This window comes from Enhydra lutris, unplaced genomic scaffold (assembly GCF_002288905.1).
Source record: "Enhydra lutris kenyoni isolate GAN:26980312 unplaced genomic scaffold, ASM228890v2 scaffoldscaffold16, whole genome shotgun sequence".
NCBI lineage: Eukaryota > Metazoa > Chordata > Mammalia > Carnivora > Mustelidae > Enhydra > Enhydra lutris.
The window spans coordinates 6,254,358-6,271,877 of NW_019154100.1; the positions used below are offsets into that span (position 1 = coordinate 6,254,358).

At 37.6% G+C, this 17,520-nt stretch overlaps 1 pseudogene; it reads right to left on the reverse strand.

The window, feature by feature from the left end:
- Nucleotides 1–467: 467 nt before the first annotated feature.
- Nucleotides 468–17,520, reverse strand: part of LOC111147206 — a 33,712-nt pseudogene continuing 16,659 nt past the window's right edge.

Genomic DNA, 17,520 nt, shown 5'->3' on the forward strand with positions numbered 1-17,520 from the left:
ACATTTAAATCACTCCTGTAGCATCCTCGAAAACTTCCACACCAATTCAGAAGTTCCTGTACAATAAAAGAATAGATTGTTCATTGTTAAAACTTTTGAACTTCCTTTTTCTCCACCTTTTTATGAAATCTAACGCAACTTGGCAACTTGGACGTAACTCTAACTGAGCACTAAGCTCTGGGTAGGTGTAGTTCCAGGTAAAGAGGCCCACCCACTGGGACATTTTCCTTGGCAATTTGATGAATAATGGCTTCTCCTCAGCTCGTCCTAAAATAGGAATCCACCCCTATCACAAATCCAAAGATTTCAAAACATGCTTCCTCATTACACACAGCAATCAACTTGGGTTTTTTAAAATTGCTGTGTGCATTTATTAGCTAGTATTAGTTCAGCAAAAAGGGAACAAAAGCTCACAAACACCCTACACAGTTTTACAAGACACATTGTAGGGGGAAAAGTGACTTATTCTAGGGTCTTGGGAGATGCATTCCTGAGGAGGTGGACCTCTAATTCCTGATGGAAGGGGTCTCATTCCTGAGGGGGAGGGGGCATGCCTACTGGCATCCTTCGAGCAGGGAGAAGCCCAGTTGGCGGGCCCATGGGTGATCTCATACCAGGTGGAGGAGCCATAATGCCTGGAGGTGGTGTTACCCAACCCACAGGAGTGAGTGGGGTACCTCCTACTAGTGGGTATTGAGTTGTAGCAGCTGCTACAGTGCCTTTTCCCTCTGGAGTCATTACCTGTTGGGATGGCTCCAAAACCCCTTGGACAAGACCTGCTAATCCAGCAGGAACTTGGGGAGTTGGACAGCTAGCTGGCACTCCTCCACCAACCCCAGGGCCTCCTGCAGCTCCAACAAGTGGTACCCGAGCAATGCCGGTATCTTTGGGGGGTGGTCTTCTAAACTCCCCCTGTCTCTGAGAAGCAGTTCTTTCAGCAACTGGAATTTAAAAGGTGATTCTGGGAGCTGCCCTTGTGAACTTATGGCAATTCTCAGTCTTCAGTTCTGCTCCACCCTCCCTGTCCACTCTTTCCCCTATTCAGGGTCCATTATTTCCAAGTTACGGTGCCCTTCTGAAGGAAGAAGGATCACTCCAAAGGCAGTGATTTTGACACTCTAGCCCAATCCTGGCTCACCTTTTCCTCAAAACTAAATGCCCTGTGTCCCAAAATCTTTCAGGAAGCCAGCAAGTTGACATGCTTATTTCAACATGTATTTCTACAAAGACATAATAAACAACAATGGCCTGTCTTTCTCAGAAAACATTTGCTGTCATAGTCCAGCCTTCACTACATAAATCTGAAACAGTGACACTCTGGCAAAGACAGAGGAAGAGATATTGTGACACAGAGAAGCCCTTTGGCTCTTCCTCAGTTTATATATTCCAATTACCACTTAGTTTTATAACTGGCTGCACACACATATTTCATAAAATTATAAAACCTTAGAGGTGAAAAGGATTAGTCAACACTTTCGCTTCAAAGATAAAGAAACTAAAACACAGAAAAGTTAAGAAAACAGTCCTACAGTCACTGAACAGAGAGAGAAGCCGGCACTACTGGCTCCAGTTCTGACGCTTGTCCCCTTATCTCTTAGACTCTGTTGATGAGCTTTCCAGAAAAACACATGTGCACAGCTAATTCTGTCTGTGATTTCCAATGGGATGAGGGGAGTTGGGTTGGAGAGAGCATATATAAGCGTTTCCAAAAGGCATGTTCAGACTTAAGAACCATAATTAATATCAGAATATACTTCCAAATTAGGAAAAGGAAAATGCTATTGCTTCAATAACAAGAATTAGGAGAAATAACTTGTAACAAGATACTGGCAGGGAACAATTCCATCCTATCCATGTCAGTGATTCTCAAAGACTGATGATGGTAGGCAAGGGGCACATCAAACCCTCCACAGGAAGAATGAGGCATCTAGCTTTATCTGAAATATAGAAATTAGTTTGACTATCTTTTGAAAGTTGTGATTCCAATTATGAAATGTTTCAAATACAAAAATACAGAAAAAGCATAATTTCACATATCTACCCACCATATTCAAAATATATTGTTCTATCACGTTTGTTTAATAGGTCTCTTTATAATTTAACTTTTTTAAAGAAGTAATAGGTACAGGCACAGATAAAAATCCACCAGCAGTATGTCTTCCTTCCCCTCTCTTTGAGCGACAGGCTCCTTGATCAAGTGTGTATGTATTTTTACCTTTTAAGTTATTCTCTTTTAACACATATGCATAGATGCATAAATAACGCATATTATTGTTTGATATATTTTTAAGGTTTATTTAAATGATACTACTAGTGCCTACATCTTTTTACAACTTTTTTTTTTCATTACATATACTACTTGGGAGGGTTTTGTTTTGTTTTGTTTTGTTTTTTGATACTGACATCTGTAGAGCTAGGTAATTCATTTGACCAGCTGTGTAGTAGTTCTTGTGTACGTAAACCCAACTTACCTGTCCAGTCCCCTACTAAGGGACAGTTTTATTGTTTTTACTTCTTCACTGTTGTAAACAGTGCTGCAGTGAAAATCTTGACATACGACCTGTTGTGTACATGTGTGAGAGTTCTTCTAAGATGTATAAGTAGAGATAGAATTTTAGGATACATGAGTGTCCGTGCGTACTAATTAATGAAACATTGTTTTCCAAAGTGATTGTGCCAATTTATCCTACTGCTAAAATTACCTGAGTCTTGTTTCCCCACATCCTTACCAACATTTGGTAATATCAGACTTATCCTTCTTACCTCTTGAGGATGAAGTGGTTTCTCATATTATTTTAATTTATATTCTCTATATAACAATGAAGTTGAGTATATTTTCATATACGTATGAAATACTCCAGTTTCCCCTTCTGTGAACTGCTTTTTAATATCCTGTATCTATTTTCTAAAAGTTATTTTTCTTTTCCTTATTGATTTATAGAATACTTTATGTATTCTGAATACCGTTCCTCTTGCACTTATATAGATAGAAAATATCTTTTCTTAGAGTGGTTTTTTTTTTGTTTTATCTTATTTTTTGCTCTATTTATAGTATATTTTGTCATACAGTTTTTTAATTTAATGAAGTCAAATTTATCATCATTTTCTTTTATTTTGCTATTTTTTTGGTGTTGTTTAAGTAATACCTCTCACTTGAAGTCATATAATATTGTCCTGTATTCTTTCTTCACATTCTTAAAGTTATATAAAATGATATTTGCACTTGTTCAATCCATCTGCAGTTTGTTTTGTGTATGGTGTTAAGTAGGAGTCTGCCATTCTTTCCTCTATGAATTAGCCTGATGTCACAGCACCAGTTAGTGCGCAGCCCAACTTTCCCTCATGCATTTATAAGGCCACTCCACTTCACACAAAGTTCCTACATAGAGATGGTTCTGTCTTTAGGTACTCTGTTCTCTTCTGTTGATCTCTTTGTCTCTCCCCATATCAATAATACTGCCTTATTCAATATGATTATATCAAAGTTTACTTCTGAAGGGTTGTGTCTCTGCTTTTTATTCTCCTTCTCCTCCTCCTGAGTCTTATTCTTCATCTCTTTCTATAAAATTATTTTAGTCCATCCTTAGTGTTTTTTACTTTTGTATGACATTTAGGTCATTTTATAAAGTCCTGTGAAATTAAATTTACTTTATAAATTAATTAGAAACTTGTCATCCTTTTAAGTCTTTCAGTCTTTGTAGATGTTTTTTTCTCAGTGTATTTAACTCTTCTTTTAGGTCCTTCAGTAGAATGTTGTGATTGTCTTGATAAAGATATTGCACTTCTTTTGTTATATTTACCTTTATGTATATTTGCTACATTTTATCGAGGATATGAAGATACACTGCTGATTCTGTACGTTGGTCTTGCATCTAGAAATCTAGCTGAGCCATTTTTGGTACTAATAGTTTATAGATTTTTCTACTTTTTTATGAGACAATCATATCATCGGTGATGTCTTATTTTTTTCTTTCTTATTTGTTCACAGTTTAAAAGTTTTAATTAATTAATTTGTCTTACTGCACTGCCTAAAATCTCCAGTTCAATATTAAAATGAAGTGGTGATTTTACAAGGGATTTAAATGGAGCTTCTAATGTTTCTCCATTGAATATCATTTTGTTGTAAGTTTTTTGTTGTTATTCTGTATCAGATTAAGGAATTCTCTTCCTATTCTAATTTTACTGTAAGTGTGTGGATTGCTCTTTTTTTCTTTAACCCTGAATGGGTATTGAATTTTGTCAAATAATTCAATCTGTTGAGATAATTATGCCTTTCATCTTCAATTTCATTATATAATGAATAAAATTAGTAGATTTGTTTATTTAAACCATCTTGGTATTTCTAAAATGAATCCCACCTGTTCATGCTACATATTTTAATACATTGTTTGATTTGTTTTATGAATATTTTATTTTTGATTTTACACCATTGTCATAAATTATATTAAGCCAACAGTATTCCTTTGTGATACTGCAGTTCTGACAAGTTGGGGTTTCAAATGTTTTACTCATGAAATGAGTGGTAAAGTATTTTCTTCTTTCTACTCTGAAAGAGTTTGTTTAAAAAGTAATTACATATCTTTCTTAAATATGTAGAACTTGGCTGTAAAACCCTCTCTTTAATTTACTTTATTTGGATTTATTTGTAACTACTGATTCAATTTCTTTAACAATTATAAAACTATTCATCTTTTGTGTAGGAATTTTGGTAGATTTGGTAATTTTTCTAGAATTTTTTATTTCTAAAGCTTTCAAATTTATCTCTGTATAGTTTCTGAATACATACATACACACAGATACACATGTTCAGTCTGCAATTAAACTTTATATTCCAGGGGCGCCTGGGTGGCTCAGTGGGTTAAAGCCTCTGCCTTCGGCTCAGGTCATGGTCCCAGGGTCCTGGGATTGAGCCCCGCATCGGGCTCTCTGCTCAGCAGGGAGCCTGTCTCCCCCCCTCTCTCTGCATGCCTCTCTGCCTACTTGTGATCTCTGTCAAATAAATAAATTTTAAAAATCTTCAAAAAAATGTTCAACAATTAAAAAAAAAAAACTTTATATTCCAAATATGACTTATCTGTGCCCACACTCTTTATTTCTTTATTATTGTTGCTCAAAATCTTCTATTTTGGTTCTTTACCACTGTTCAGCTTTATTGACAATACTGTTTCTTTTTTTTTTTTTCTGTTTTATTCATTTCATTATTCTTTAACATTCTAGTCATTTTTTGGACAAATTGTGTATAAACTCCTAGGCTTGGAGTTTCCCAGAGTATTGCAAAATCATATCTAAGCTCCAGTGAAGCAAAAGCAAGGGGTTGTGATTTCCAGGGGAGATGTCTTCATTTTTACTCAGCTTCTACATTTTCTTTTTATCTTTCCACGCTGCCTTGGTAGGTCTTATTAAGGCTGTCTTTTCATTTCTCCAAGAGACTTGACTTCAAGCAGTACTCTCAGTGTTACCTTCCCTTCCTTGTCTGGACCCAAGGCCTCCTCTTCTGATTCCATCTAGGTGTTGGAACCAAAACATCAGGATTTCCAGGGTCCCATATACCTCTTCCCGAGCAGGATTAGCCTCCCTCAGTTGCCATTCAGGTTTCTAGTTCTTTCTTCAGTTGTAACTCATGGGGAGAATTCCATTTCTGTTTTTGGGGTTCAGATATCCAATAATTTTGTTGTCATTATTATTTTATATCTTCCCATTTTCCAGATGTTTATAGCATGAGGGTATGTCTGTTATCCTAGTTGACTAGCTTGTTGAAACAGAAAGTTTTCAATTTATATTTTAAGACACATAAATTCAATATTTAGAGAATTCATACTTCTATTTTTCTGTTAGATTATATTATTAAGTACTACCATTTATAGAACATGCAACAATGATGCAAGATACTTCATTTTGATTGTTGTATTTTGTTTTTAGAAGAACTATTTTATAGGTGAAAGAACTGAGGACTGGGGTTATTAAATCATTTCACCCAAGTTCACACAATTATTCAGCACCAGAGGATGCAACTCACATCTGTTTGACCTCAAAAGAGATATAGCTGATTCTCAAACCGCTGGGGTTTTCTCCCATCTTAGGCTGCCTTTTTTGGGGGGGGGGGGCTCTTCTATTGTTAAGCATCACTCCTTTCTTATATACATCTACTAGTTTCAGGGATTTCAGTAAAAATCTGAAGGGCAGGAAAAATTCTCTATGACTTTCATTTTAAAGTGCTCCCTAGACACTCTCTTTATCCCCTAAAAAATTAATAACAATCTTTGAATACTAATAATTTATAATTATTAATATTATAATTTAAGGAGAGAATTAAGGAAAGAGAAGCATGGATTTCAACAACATCCGCTGGATCATTTTGAAGGTGAATTCCAAACATTCAAATTTGTTTCAAACCTTCCCTGAGGATTGAGTGCAAAGCAGCTGGCTGGTACTTTTAAGCCGCTCACAGTTCGGCACAGTGGCTCCTAATGCTGGCAGAGCTCCTGTGTCACCAGGATCTGCAGAGCGTGGCAAGCCAAATGAAAGAGGAAGTTTGCAATTAATTAAAAATAAATGAAAACAAAAATCTTCCCCCAGTGGCTTGCTTCTCATCTTGGTTGTAATCCACAATCAACATGTGGAGGCCACGTGGGGCATTTACCAAATGGAAAAGGTATAGGACTGTGTCGAAGAAACCACAGACCGCCGCTCTGGACCACACTAATAATTCTTATAAATCCTCTCATTCCACCTCGTCAGGAGACACAGCAGCATTTTAAATCTGACTGACCCATATAAATTACCTCTCTACTCATCCGGCTGTGAAATTAACAGTTGAGGAAGACAGGTCCTGTCAAGCTTGCTGTGCCGAGCTGCTGAAGGGTTCAGAATAAATGGGGGGTGGGGACAAGAGACATCGTGCTTTAAGAGAACAAGGAGCCCTGGAGAGCTGTGATCAACACAGTGGTCTCTGATATGGTGCCTGCTGTTCTGGAGCCTGGTATCAGCTTGGGAAGGGGGTTCATCAGAAAGGCACAAGTTGTGTGGTGCCAGCTGTCGTGCTGAAACACAAAGTGCTGTGAGCCTGGGGGCCTGCTGCCAAAGTGGCTGGGAGAGATACCACTTACCTCAAAAAGGTTAAGCCATTGGAACTTGAAAAGTAAACCCAGAAGTACTCTCCATTCTTCGTGTCATCTAAATTCATTGGTGCCCTGAAATAGGGCACTTAAACCTTCTTGGTCTTGGTTTCCTAAATATTTACGTAATACTGTTTCTAGATGTTAATTAAAAAAAAAAAAAGTTACCATCTAATGAAGCTTCATCAGTAAATCATCCTATAAATCAGTAAATCATCCTATAAGTTTGTGTTGTTTGACGATGTCGTTTAGAAGAGGTAGAATGAACCTCTTACTTTCAAACTCCCATAATTTATTCCACAGCCTCACCAATCTCCAAAATGACAATGCCAATAATTTTTTTCCTCTGTCCTTCCATGTGGATACCTAGTCTGATTAAGGAGAATTGGCTTTATCTTTTGTTCTGCAACAGAAAAAGACGAGTCTTATCATCAAATTCTTATACATTAGAAGTTGAAACACAACGGGGTGGGAAGATGACCTTGCCGGTTCTGCTTTGGGCACATGCCTGCGCACGCATACCTGCACACACGAAATCTAGGCTGATGTAAATGCAGCAGCACCTATGCACGTTTTGGCCTGCAGTCTGTGTGAGTTGGACACATGCTAGCTTGGAAGTAAGTAGGCAAAGAATAGCTTTGATAGCACTGCATCCCAATAGACCAGAGAAGTGCAGGCAAGACAGTTACTTCGTGATTGCTATTAACCATTTTATTAATATTATTGATATGAAGGATTATGTTGGTGACCTTTCATTTGTCACCTGATGTTTTCTTCAAAAAGATTTTGGACAGATTTTATTATCCCTCTTTCATAGATGAGCTACTTTGGCACAGTAATGTCATGTAATATCAAAGATCACAACTTATAAGACAGAACTGGAATTAGAACCAAAGTTTGATGCCAAAATGTCACAAAGACTTTCAACTCCAGAGTCCATTGTAACTCAGAAGAGAGAAGACTAACACTGAAACCGTAATACCACTAATATTATAGTAGGCAATATACTCCTTTCCTCTTCTCTTTCCCCAAACCCCTACTTCCAAAAGAGAAAACAAAATCAAGAACATTCTAGAATGAGTGACTTCTGCTCAGACTACTGAAACTGAAAAACCTTGAAGATCGTTGCCCATATTCTTCTTTCAAATAGAGAAAGCTGAGACTTAAAAATGGTCTCAGTCTCTTATGACAGAGCCAGGACTAGAAATAGATGATTCATATTCCCAGAGCAGCACTCTTAATTTCATTACCAAAAAAGAAGAAGAAGAAGAAGAAGAGGAAGAAAAAGAAAAAGAAGAAGAAAGCATTTTCAAAATCAGGAAGTTGCTTTCCTGCTTGTTCACCTGCTTCCATAATCATTAGTCCAGAAACCCTAGAATAATTTGGAGAATGGCAAAGTTTTCTTTCTTTGTACACCCAATGCATTGAGTTTATAGTTAGTGCTTTCTCTCACCAGGAAGGAGAAAATCAAAGCTATTAGAAAATGTTGTGTCACTTTTCAGAGAAGGCTGTATTTTGACATCAATATATTTTTCTTTTCATCCTTAGCTCTGACAAGGAAAGTTTCGAATGAGGTCAGTGAGATTAATTTTACTTAATTTTAACTTCCTGAGTTAGTCTGTAGAGTTTCTATTTTGGTAATTTGAGTTTTAGCAGTTAAGTTGTACTCTGATATTCTGTATTCCCTGAAATTAGACACTGGAGGGAATACATTTGAGACATGAAGAAGTCTCCAAAGAAGAAATTCATAATCTTCAAGCTAGAGAAAATTTGATTTACAGGAAAGTTAAACAACAACAAAAACCCCAAGCAAAATAAATAGGGATGACGGGAGCAACTCTGCCTGTGCAGTTACATATGAATAAATAAGCTAACATTCATATTAGAAATTTAATCCTACTTTGAAAATGCAATTGAAATTGATTCATCTTTATTTGCGTTTCTAACCAAAGTTAAGAAAAATGACTATCTAAAAGTAATTTTCTGGGCCGTTTTCTCTCAGTTCCAAATGTATCCTTCTTTATTTTTTACTGTTTTGGGAAACTAGGGCTGGAGGTCTGCAAAACATATTTCTCCTTTGCTGGCTGCCTTCCTGCTGTGTTCCTCAGCTAGGAGGTCATGGAGGGAAGCTGAAGATTGGAGAAGGGGAGCAAGTTATTTCCTCTTTCTCTTGGGTTCAGTCTGAGGCTTCCTTTGGCAATTCTTAGAACCGGGGTCATCATCCTCTTCCCAGGGATAAGAGCATGAGGGAGGCAGTTCCTCAAACTCAATCACTGAGCCCCAGCTAAGCAGAGGCTGTCCAAACTGCTGTGGGGCCAGCACCAGTGGGCACTATGGCCTTCCCTGTCTCTGATTGCCAGCATCACAGGGCTCTTTCTTGAGCCAGTGAGCTGTGGCAGCAGCCTAGCACCTCTCCTCAGAAGTCTGAGGGCCAGTTGCGCAGAGTTCCCTTTTAGGCTCCTGGGAACGGCATCCTCTCTTCAATCCCAGCTCTGCAAGGTCCCCTTCCCAAACACTGGATCCCCTGGGGATCCCCAGCCCTAGAAAGATAGCTGCATCCTGTAGGGATTACCTCTGTGTGTTCGCTTTTTTTCAGTCCTCCAACTCTGGTTTAACCAGTTCCCTATATTAAATTATTTTGTGAAATACCTTAGCATGTTTTTGGTTTTCCCAACTATACCCTGACATAGAAGTAAAAATGAGAGGATATGTGAAGAAATAAGGCAAGTTGGTGGTCTAAAGGGATTGGAGTGAGGAACACTAAAACATAAAGCTTATAACTATTGTTTTAAGTCTTAATGAGAACATGAGGGAAGGAATCTCTCATTTTCTTAAAAGTAGAGGTCTTTAGTCTTCCAAGACCTGTCATGTGGTGGAGAATCTGTAATAGTACTAGATACCAAGAGGGTAAAACTAAGGGGTCCAAAACAGGACAGCTTGGCAAAGCTGAACTTCCTTTTCTATGACAAAGAACTTTCGGACCGTCAGCAGAATCCTAAACTGGGAAGATCAGTGAATAGGACAATTGAAGAAGAGATTCAATTTAATATTCTCAAAACCCAAGATTCAATGCTTCTAGCAACAGCTGACAATCAATAGAAAGGTAGAGGAGGACTGTGCATTGGAACATCCTTATGCTAGGTTTAATATTCCACTCCAGAAGCAACAGAGACCAATCCCATTCCCTGTGAGATCAAATCAATGACCCAGAAATTAATCTCAAAAATGCCTGGAAAAATACAAATGACAATTGACTAACATTGTTGCCTCCTATCTAATACACCAAAAGCAATATGAGAAGTAAGTAATTTTAAGAAATCATGCAGGGTTCTATAGTAGAGTGTCATCAGGGGGGCGAACTAGCCAGTGTGTGATATCAAAGACTCTGGAAACTGGAAGCACAACTCTTTAAAAAAAAAAAAAATTCTTCTAATATTTGAGTGTAACACTGTTCTGAGATTTCCTTGCTCAGTATCGCATTTATGTAAACGTCCAGTCAGGAATATCCAAAGATAGCTGAGGGAGACTAACTCTCTAATCATGTTTAAAATAGAACAGAAAAGTGAAAATGAAAACACAGAGACCTTCTTCTGGTCGGCAGGTGTTCCTGGATGCTGCCCCTCTTCTTTTTAAAATTTTTATTTAAATTCAATTTAGTTAATATAAAGTGTAGTACAGGGATAGAATTTAGCAATTCATCAGTTGCATAGAACACCTAGTGCCCATCACAAGTGCCCTCCTTTATGCCTATCACCCAGTTACACCTCATCCCACCCTCCTCCCCTCCAGCAACCTTCAGTTTGTTTCCTAGAGTTAAGCGTCTCTTATGGTTTGCCTCCCTCTCTGTTTCCATCTTATTTTATTTTTCCTTCCCTTTGCCTATGTTCATCTGTTTTGTTTCTTAAATTCCACATATAAGTGAAATGAGTGAGTATTTGTCTTTCTTTGACTGACTTTATTTCACTCAACATAATACCCTTTAGCTCCATCCACATCGTTGCAAATGGCAAGATTTCATTCTTTTTGATGGCTGAGTAATATTGTGTGTGTGTGTGTGTGTGTGTGTATCACACTTCCCACTAATTTCCATAAAGTCTTCTCCTCAAATCCATGCACTTACTCCAGTGCTCTGAATATCAGCTTTTAAGTTCTGTGATATAAGTTTGGTTGGCCTTTTCCTCTTAGCTCAGAAGTACCTCATAGTATTCAAGTCATGAGAAATTCCCAAATAACAGTGGCCCTTCGAGGTAAAGATAGTTAGTTATAAAAGCCCCAATAACATGTATGTTCAATGTTTTCAAAGGCTATCTGAATGTCATGTGTTGGCCCCTCAGGAAGTTTCTGAATGTAAATAATTAACACAGATAAAGGGGAAGGAAAAAGTCACACGTCTTGCCTTCTTTTCATTCCATCTTTCTGTCATCAACCCCTTACCTCCCTAAGTGCTGTAATTCCCTAAAAGCAGTTTAGAATTTATGCCCATCATAAGACTTTCATTTGATTTTGGGAAACATTTCTGCCCCCTGAAAATCTGTTGGGAAATTTCAGTTTTCACCAAGAAGTTTAAATCAGAAATCAATGGGGGAAAAGTGCAATGCAAAACAGCTAAAGTTGAGCTCAAACCCCAGAGCCTAAAGATAAATCTCTGTGCAATTTTAACCATACCCTTCATCCAATAAATATTTACAAATACAGATATGACAAGACCCAACCAAAGAACTAGCATTATAATGTCATTTCTGAACAGCTGTTTCTTAACATACTGTATGGTATAAAGAAGTTTCACCGCTTGTTTGCATCCTTTGGTAAATGGATTCTTCCACATCTCTATAATACATTTACATATGATGGCTCTTTGAAATTTTGTTTTGGTATGGTTCACTTTGTTTATTAACACAGTGGGCTTCAATTTTGAGTTTGCCTTAAAACTTGCCTAGAGAATGCCAAATGCTAGTTTGGGAGACCTGCTGTCAAGAAGTCAGGTCTGCATACCAAAAGCAGAACATAGCTAAATGCAAAATGAGGGAATTTAATCAGCACCTCCACAGATTTGTTAAGAATATGGGTGGTTAGTGGGGCACCTGGCTGGTTAAGCATCTAACTCTTGATTTTGGCTCAAGTCATGATCTCAAGGTTGTGAGATGAAGCCTTGTGTCAGGCTCTGCCTTGGGCATGGAGCCTGCTTGATATTCTCTCTCTCACTCTCCCTCTGCCCCTCCCCACCTCCCTACTTTACCCCCAACCCCATTCACATGCTCTAAAAGAAAAAAAAATTTGGGTTGCTAGTTACACTTCTTCATTTAAGCAAAAATGGAATCTTATATGAGTAGCCTGTGAATTCAGAGCCAACCTGCAACTGACCTGGAGGGCAATTGTTGCTTTCCCTAAAGTTCTTACCAACACATTAGGCCACCATGGCCAGTTTGGAGACCCACATGTCCACTGACCTAGAGTTGATGTCACACAAGGACACAGGCTGAAAGTGATCATTGGAGTTATTAATTTGATAAGAGATATGTTAACCACATATAAAGACAGTGATACAGCATCCTTAGCTTTGATTCTGCAGAGTGAAATTAACTTTTTATCTTCACCTTTGTGAATCTTTCTCATTCTTTAAGACTCAGCTCCAGTTCTACCTCCCCCAAACAAATCTTCTTAATTATACTCAATCAGTGTTCTCTTCATCCCCTGAAGTCTATAACATATAGTACTTGCCTGGGTTAGCAATTATCTTGTCACAGGCATATTGTCACCTTCCCAACCAGGTATTACATTTCTTTATATCCTTTAAAATGCCTAGCATAGTGATAAAGACATAGTAAAAACTCAAAAATACATACTGATTAGATAATCAATTGGTTGAAGGTTTTATCCAAAATCATTTAAAATACTTCCTCCAACCTTCAGTCTTTTTTCTTTGCAGGGAGGATCTGGATTTTTTTTACTTTACCAGTTTGGCTTTCCAGTTTACTCAGGAGTTGTACATGATTTTGCCTTGGTTTACACACGTAGACCAGGGATGATATTCAAAATATTTAAAATACATTGGGGTACAGACCAATCAGAATGCAGCAGTTTCCCGGTGGCCACCTATTGTGTCAGGCATTAACCCTTTGATGAATTACAGGCAAGGCTCAGGGATGTAAGGGGATGGCCCAGAATGGCCAGAACCACTGGAAGGTACCAGCATGGCAAGGTCTCTCTCTACCAACAGAAATGGAAGTATTTTAATAGTTTTCAATAGTTTAACAACTAGTATTGCTAGAATGGTGCAAACTAATAATTACCAGCCTTGGCCTGGCCCTGAAATCTTTGAAAGCAGCAACAGCAAACAGGGAAAATAAGCAGCCATCAGGCATCTGTAGAGAATTGAGTTCCCACTCTTAGGTGTAGAGGTTTAAAAAAAAAAACAAGAATTCCCATCCTTTTTCCTAGCCTTGTGTAGCCAGAATTTACAGGTACTTTAGAATTAGTTGAAACTATCATAAAATTTGTTTCTAAATCACAACTTGCAGTAATTTATTTTAGTATTCCCTAAGGGCACTTAGTTTTGAATATTCGTATTTGTCATTTTCTATGCATTCACTGACTCAAATGTTATTATGATAACTGTGTCATATCTATGTGCACTCTACCTTGTTTCAAGAAAAATGCTTAGGAAAATTCCAAAAAGGTCCCATGCAATAAGATAAAATGTTTGTGGTGTATGTGGGATGAACTAGATAAAAGTAAAAGAAGAAAAGATAGAATTAGGAGTGATGCTTGTATTCAGAGTACTTGCTATAAGGTCTGATATATTTGCAAAAGGCGAGCTATGAATTTGGGCTCTAATCTTTCTAGCAGATAAAATGCGGAGGGAAACATCAGTTATAAAATATACAGAATCCATCGAGATAAAAACAAACCAATTGCTCAGAGAAACACACTGATTCATTCTCCTGAGACTGCTATCAATAATAAAGGTGTTTGCTTAAAATGGAATTCTTTTACACAACTATTTTCTTTAATCAAAAGCTTGGTGTAAAAAGCTAATAAACAAAAACCTTGACTTTGCAGGTTTCCCACTTACACTGAACTTAGTTTATTTAAACTTCTCTTCTCCCAACTAAGTTCTGAAGATGATCCAAACCCTTATTAGTAAATAAGCCAGTCTTACAATTTTGAATATTGGACTAAGTAGTCTAATCCTATTAGAAGTGTTTATTCCCTCTTAACTGTCAAAACCTGAATGAAATAGATGTAGATTTTATAACAGGGTTTTGGCCCTTAGATCTCCTAAAAGAAAACAGTAGTCAAGCATCAAGGACAAGCTCAGACCTTGTAAATATGCCACAACATTGCCAGCCTCAAGCCTGGAATCCCATTTTGAGCAATTACTAGTAGTCCTGTTTAATTTGAAATTCAGTTTATGTGGCTCTTAATTCTTTTTTTTTTTTTTTAAAGATTTTATTTATTTGACAGAGAGAAATCACAAGTAGGCAGAGAGGCAGGCAGAGAGAGAGGAGGAAGCAGGCTCCCCGCGGAGCAGAGAGCCCGATGCGGGGCTCGATCCCAGGACCCTGAGATCATGACCCGAGCCGAAGGCAGAGGCCCCAACCCACTGAGCCACCCAGGCGCCCCAAGTGGCTCTTAATTCTAAGCAACTCTGCTATGAGGGAGAACCTTTTCTAGTATACATTTGGGATATGTCCCTTTGTGTTTCTGAAGAAGAGATGTGTTTTAGAACTTTTTTGTGATAGGTTGGTGTAATTGGCTTCCGTGATTCAGAAACAGCATTCATTTCTGAGGCATTTATGGAAAATACATATTAATAAGCAAAGAGTCTCCCCCTTTTTCCCTTCCCCCCGCAACCCCATTTCCCAAGAGGCTTCTTGGAGGAAACTGTAAGGTGTGATTTCTTTCAGTCATTCCATCATGCTCTCTTTTCTCATCCGATATGCTAAATCAGATAACTGCAAGGAGCAAAGATAAGGACAGGGTTGGAAAAGACATGGGCTTTACGTGTCACTGTGATCATAGCCTCCCTGAAGGCTCAGTACCCAGAAACCCAAAGTCCAGTGGCTGGTACTGCCATGCCTGGGAGGCATGCAATTAATGTGATGCAGTGGTGGTGGGTGAGAGAACAAAATGTGTGTCGTTTTGATCATTTTGCTATCGACCTGCCAAATCATCAAACCGTCTGAGGCTTAGTTGATTGTTATGGTTGGTTTGCAGAATACATGATAAGGCTGAAGGAGGTACATTTTCAACTTTTTCTAAAATTCAGAATGTATAATTAGTATTACCTTGCTTACTTTAATTGTTCTGAAACTATAGAGGACTTAAGGAACTATACAAAATTATTTAGTTTAATGAACTCAGTTTTCAACTTATCTAAGTCACTAATCTTCTTTTCTTTAATAAGGGCATGAACAGAACTCCCCTGGCTCATTAATCCTGAAATCAGAAGTTGACTCCAAAGGGAATAGTACTTAATATACTTAAAATGTTGATCATTTTTACAGCCCTTTCTCATACAAAGTCTTATTTAAACCTATCTTATGAGAAAGGTTTTTTGGGGTTTTTTTGGTTGTTTTTTTTTTTTTTTTTTTTTTAGCTTTGAGAGTTTTTCCCCTAGTGCAGGTACCCTCAGTGGGCATATAATAGAGCCTTAACAAGTACTCATTGGCAGAAAAGGAAGGAAGGGAAGAAGGAAGGAAAGATGGAAGAGTAGAAGGAAGGGAGGGAGAGAAAGGTTCATTTTACATGTGAGAAAATTCAGAGGAGTTAGTGATTTGTCAAAGCATATTGGGCTGGTGGGAATAACCTGAAGTCTTTAAATCCACTGTTCTTTATTGCTCAAAATGGCTTTTGCTCTGCCTTGTATATAAAATAAAATTTTGCACTTTCTAGAAAATCATAATACCATTATTTGTGATCTCCAAATTGTTGTTCACTGATAACACTTGATTTCATTTCTTCACCAGTATCTTATTCTAATAATTTTTATTATTATTCTACTCACTGTAATGAAATATTAACTCTAGCCGCAAACATATCCCAAAATTAGACCAACATTTTTGAGTGTTACTAGCGGCTTTAAGGCATGACTTCGGTATTTTAACTTTTTATGCTAATTCTTAATTTGTTTCCAAGGCTTTGAGCAGAAATTTCTCATTTGCAACTCAAATCAAAGGGGCATGATTCCTTACTTTTTTATTGTTGCCAGTTTCTCCATGTCACTCATTTTAGCTCCTAAGCAAATAACTGAATTTTTCATTCAAACGTCTCAGAAATATAGTGAAAATAAGAATACTTAAAGATGCAAGACATATACATGGAAGATAATGTAGTTTCCTCAGGCTTAACAGTGAACAATAACTTATATGCTGATACTATTCGTTTCATACTGTTGTTGATTGTGCAATCCCACTGTTGTAGATTGAACTGTATTCCCTCAAAATTCCTATGTCCAAACCCTAACCCCCAGTGTGATGACATTTGGAAGCGGGACCTTTGAGAGGCAGTTAGGGTTAGATAAAGTCATGAAGGTAGGACCTTCATTATGGCATTAGTGGCTTTATAAGAAGAGGAGAGAGGTGGGATACCTCTCTCTCTATCATGTAAAGAGGGACACAGCAAGTAGGCTGCCACTTGCAAGCCAGGAAAAGAACTCTATAGAACCAGGATCAAACCAGCCTGAACCTTGATCTTGGACTTTCCAGCCTCCCGAATCATGAGAAAATAAATGTCTGTTGTTTGTGCCTCCCAGTCTATGGTATTTTATTATAGCAGCCATTGCCAAGAATTTTAATTTAAAATCTAAATTATATTTAGTCCATAATTAATGACATGATTAAGACTGTGTTGTAGGCCTTTAAACATTTAGCAAATGTTTCCTGGTCATTGTCATTATTAATCTTTACCAGTGTCACAGGTAACATGTCAGGAGTCTCACCTCCTTTTTGTAAACTAACTTGATGCAGGCCGGGCTATTAAAATATCGTGATCGTTTGCCAGATTAGCCACTGAGCCAACCACAGTGACCAGACTTCAACTTGGGGGCCAAAGTTTGTTTCTTCAGACTCACTCAAACTCATCCTTTATGAGTCATAGATTTCTGAAAAGGGCATTCAATACTAAGGAAAGTGGTACAAATTAAATTGCCCCTACCTCCTTGACCCTGGTCATTTTTCTATAAATGACCTATAAACTATAGGTCCTAAATGACCTATAAACTATAAATATATATAAATTTATATAAAATATAAATATAAACCTATATGAATGACCTATAAATGACCTATAAACTATAGGTCCTAAATGACCTATAAACTATAAATAATATAGTATTATATTTTTATATATCAAATTCTCTCTCCTGGGCCCTGGACCATATCTTATGTGTTGTTGTCTTTCTTCT